The sequence below is a fragment of the Herpailurus yagouaroundi genome, unplaced genomic scaffold (genome assembly GCF_014898765.1).
Source record: "Herpailurus yagouaroundi ecotype Mexico unplaced genomic scaffold, PumYag 191, whole genome shotgun sequence".
In the NCBI taxonomy this organism is placed as follows: domain Eukaryota; kingdom Metazoa; phylum Chordata; class Mammalia; order Carnivora; family Felidae; genus Herpailurus; species Herpailurus yagouaroundi.
Window position 1 is genome coordinate 5,014,622 of NW_024412422.1, and position 4,241 is coordinate 5,018,862.

General features: G+C 49.4%; 1 long non-coding RNA gene across 1 annotated transcript; it reads right to left on the reverse strand.

Annotated features, from left to right (window-relative positions):
• Nucleotides 1-921: 921 nt before the first annotated feature.
• On the reverse strand, nucleotides 922-3,009 carry LOC121010471 (uncharacterized). The gene is made up of 4 exons (XR_005781184.1): nucleotides 2,939-3,009; nucleotides 1,580-1,648; nucleotides 1,149-1,353; nucleotides 922-1,062 (listed from the first exon to the last, which is right to left on the reverse strand). It is a non-coding gene; the product is annotated as an uncharacterized LOC121010471 (long non-coding RNA).
• Between the last annotated feature and the right edge of the window lie 1,232 nt (nucleotides 3,010-4,241).

Genomic DNA, 4,241 nt, shown 5'->3' on the forward strand with positions numbered 1-4,241 from the left:
GGCTTTCGAACAGGACTGATCCCTCGCCCCCCACACTGGGAAATGCTCGGAGGCATCTTCAGCCATCACAGCTGGAGAGGGCCCGCTACTGACATCTATTGGGTGGAGGCCTGGGTTGCTGCTCAACATCCTATAGTGCATAGGACAGTCCCCCAAATGGAGAATTATGTGGCCTAGGATGTCAATGGGGCTGAGGTTGAGAAATTGGATCTACAATGCGGAAGAAAGAATCAGACTCCACCGAGTTCAGTCCTGGCTCTGGCTGTTGCTGGCAGAGAACCTTGAGCAAGTCCCTTGACTTCTTTGAGTCTGTTTCCCACCTGTCAAAGGGGATGAAAATGGAATGATTGAAGGAAGTTTGGATATAAATCATGCCACTGATTACCTAGTGCCCAAGAAAGAATAGCCACTTGGCTTCTCTAAACCCAGGTTTGACTGGACTAAAAGCTACCAGTGGGCCCTGGTGAAAGTGAATTCTAAAGATAGCATTTATTCCAAGAGGAATCCAAAGGGATTGTCACACTCTTTTCCTTTCCTGGCCTCATTGCAACCTGTAGCTATACATTTCATGGTTTAATGCCCCTGCCTTCTGGTAGACCATAAACTCTGTGAAGGCGGAGACTGTGTCTTCTGTCGTTCCTTTCTGTATTCCCAGCACCCAGCAGTGTCTGGCCCTATGGTATGTGTTCAATAATGGAGCCAGACTGCCTGAGTCGAAATCCTGGCTTCTCCATTCACGAGCTGTGTGACCTTAGGCAAATTACTGAACCTCTCTGTGCCTTATTTTCCTCCTCTATAAAGTGGGGAGAGTATCTCCCACAAAGGGTTGTGTTAAGGGTTAAATAAACTACTATTAGCCAGTCGAGGGCCTGGCACCTGGTTAGTATTTATGAGCCTTAATGATTATTATCACTACTTTGATATTGTCTCAAATTTAATTAATAATGTTGCGGGATGCCAGCACAGCACGTAGGCGTGGGCCCGCCTCTGCCTCCGGGGAGCATTTGTTTCTGTGAATCATTTGGAGAAAGATCCGAGTTTGCAGAAAGGCCCGCAGCTCACCTGAGCAGAAAAGTAGAAACCAGAGTGATTTCTTGCTGGAGATTCACAGAGGCCCCCCGGGTCACCAAACAGCCCTTCTCTCTCACCTGGAAGAAATGAAAATTGATTTGAGGCTTGTCCCATCTGAAAAGGTCTGTCGGTAGCCAGCACCGGTGCATGTTGTCAAGGATGCTTTGGGTTTTTGGCCCAGGGAGGAAGTGATTCACGATGATTCACTTTTCCAGGGAGTGAGGCAGACCCAGTGGAGACACAGAATGAGGTCCCAGGGGCCCGCTGGGCTAGACAGCTTCCCTGAGTAGCAGCAAGAGAGGAAAATTGAGGGGCTGATAGGAGCTGATAAATGAGGAGAGGAGACCCATTGAGAACAAAATCGGGGGACAAAAGCGGGTGGGAATATTGTGCAGAGGAGACAGGATCAGAGAGGGGAGGAGAGACAATGCAACAACAACAATGGCAATAACAATAATTATAGTTGCCACTGACGGAGTGCCTACTATGTGCTAGATATTTTACACACCTTAGCCCAGCCGATGCTCCTGGTGACCCTATGAGACCACATAGCCCATATGTGTCAGTCCTCATCAATCTGTGGATGATAAAAAAGATCACACTTTCTGTATTCATTCATACATTCATTTATTCATTCCACAAACATTTACTAAGCACCCAGCATATGGCAGGCACTGTTCTAGATACTGGGGACACAGCAGAAAGGGTGTCTGAGAATTCAACTCAGTTGTGACACTATCATGAGGTAGCATCAGATCCCACAGGTTAATCGTTTAGTTCTATGAGACTGCCCCCCCCCACCCCTTCTTTTGACTCCAGATAGTTCCCCTTACTTCCGACGGACTGGCCCCCTCCTTGGGTTTGAGTGATTTGCTGGAGTGGCTCAGAGAAACATTTTACTTACTAGACCACTGGATTATTATAGATATAATAAGCAGGAATAGCCAGATGGAAGCGATACATACGGCAAGGGATAGAGAGAGGGTGTGGAGTTTGCATGCTCTTTCTGGGCATGCCACGCTCCCTAAATCTCCACATGTTCACCAACCTGGCAGTTTTCTGAAGCCCTTCTTTTGGGTTTTTATAGAGGCCTCACTACACAGGCACGATTGATCAACTCTTTGGCCGTTGGCGATTGGCCTATCCTCTCTGGAGGTCACAGGTGGGACTGAAAGTCCAGCCCTTCAATCGCACGGTTGGTTCTCCTGGCATCGAGCCCCCATCCTTAGGCGGGGGTCCAAAAGTCACCTTATTAACATAAAAAAGGTACCTGTATCACTCTCATTACTTAGGAAATTCCAAGAGTCTTAGGAGCTCTGTGCCAGAAACGAGGATGAAGACCAAATGTATGTATTTCTTATTATAAAGGCAAAAAGTGAGCCACGGGCCAATTTTGGAGAAGAGTATAACAGAAAGAGAAGAAAAGCAGGTGCAAAGGCCCTGTGGTGTGTTTGGGGACTAGAAACAAAGCCAGTGTTCAGGAACATAGTGAGTGAGGGGGAGAGTAGTGGTAGGTGGGGGCAGAAAAGGCCCATGTGTGGGCCTCGTGGCCACTGAAAGGACTCTGGCTTTTATTCTGAATGAAATGTTGATCTGCCGCAGAATCTGCAGCTGAGAAGTCATTCCGTCTGACTTAGGTTTTAACAAATCTGGCTGCTGTGTCGAGAGTAGTCTGTGGGGGGCAAAAGAGGAAGCAGGGGGCTGCTGCAGGATCCAGGTGACAGACGATGGTGGCTCAGACCAGGTGGCCACAGTGGGGCTGATCGCGGGAGCAGTGGTGGGATTCCATACCCATCCTGGGTTGACGTGAGTCCCAGCGGACTCACACAGGAGAGAAAGCCCCTGAGCCGTGTTCTCCAGCTCTTACCTGTGCCCAGAAGCCCGAAAGGCAGATTCACTCAACACAGGCCGTTCTCTTCTGTTCTGACTCCACATGCCCTTAGTCACCAATGCCACCCGGTGTGCTGACACGCCCCCAATGTGCTCATTATGAGAACACCAACATCCACGCCAGGGAGGCACCTCAAAGCTTGTGGTCTTGGGGATGCTAGGACGGCACCGTGTGCCATGCAGAGGTGGGGAGAAAGGCCTCTGGGCTTTTCAGCTATTCTGCCTGTGCTCCCATAGCACAGACACTTTTATCAATGTTTCCACCAGCTTCTGGCCTCAGGTTCCGGCAGGGACCAGACCCCTGGCCGTCTTCTCCCTCCTCCTCCCCAGCTAAGCTCATCCTGCTTCCCTGGGTGCAGCCAAAACAGATTCTGGAGGACAGCAGAGAGAAAAAGAGGGAGGGAGAGAGAGAAGGGAAAGAGAGAGATGCCTGGTGTGTTGGGAGCCAGTTTACAGGTGAATTGACAAGCTCAGAAAGGCTGAGTGATTTGCCCGAGGCCATTTCTTGTGCATTCAAGTCCCCTAGGACTCCCTTTTCCTTTGCAACCTAAAGACCCCAGCCCCACAGTACCCATTTCCAACCCCCCCCCCCGCCCCAGGTCCAAAATGGCACAATATGATTTGCTAATAGAATATTCAACATTGAATGTTTGCATTTGCCACCTTGGACGTGCTGTGTCTGTATCTGTAGCCGCCACTCATTAGAGTAAGCCAGCCTTGAGTCACCTGGAAAAGGATCATATGTTCCAAAATAAAGAATTGAAATCCATGCAGTTCGTGGAGGTAGGGTAGGGACAGGCATGTTTTGACAATAAAACAGAATCTTTGACATCCTAGAAAGCCGGGAGAGAGATGTTTGGTCGCTTGTGTCCACTCAGCAGACTGGAGCTGCCTGGAAGTTGGGGGATTCTGATCCATCATCTCAGCAGACTGTAAACTCCCCGAGGTTGGAAATGACTCCTTCAGAAACTTCTTTTCCCTGGGGCGCCTGGGTGGTGCAGTCGGTTAAGCGTCCGACTTCAGCCAGGTCACGATCTCGCGGTCCGGGAGTTCGAGCCCCGCGTTGGGCTCTGGGCTGATGGCTTGGAGCCTGGAGCCTGTTTCCGATTCTGTGTCTCCCCCTCTCTCTGCCCCTCCCCCGTTCATGCTCTGTCTCTCTCTGTCCCAAAAATAAATAAAAAACGTTGAAAAAAAATTAAAAAAAAAAAAAGAAACTTCTTTTCCCTACAGGACTTTGAAAATAGTTAGAAGCTTTATACAGAGACAGGCGGATTCCTGTT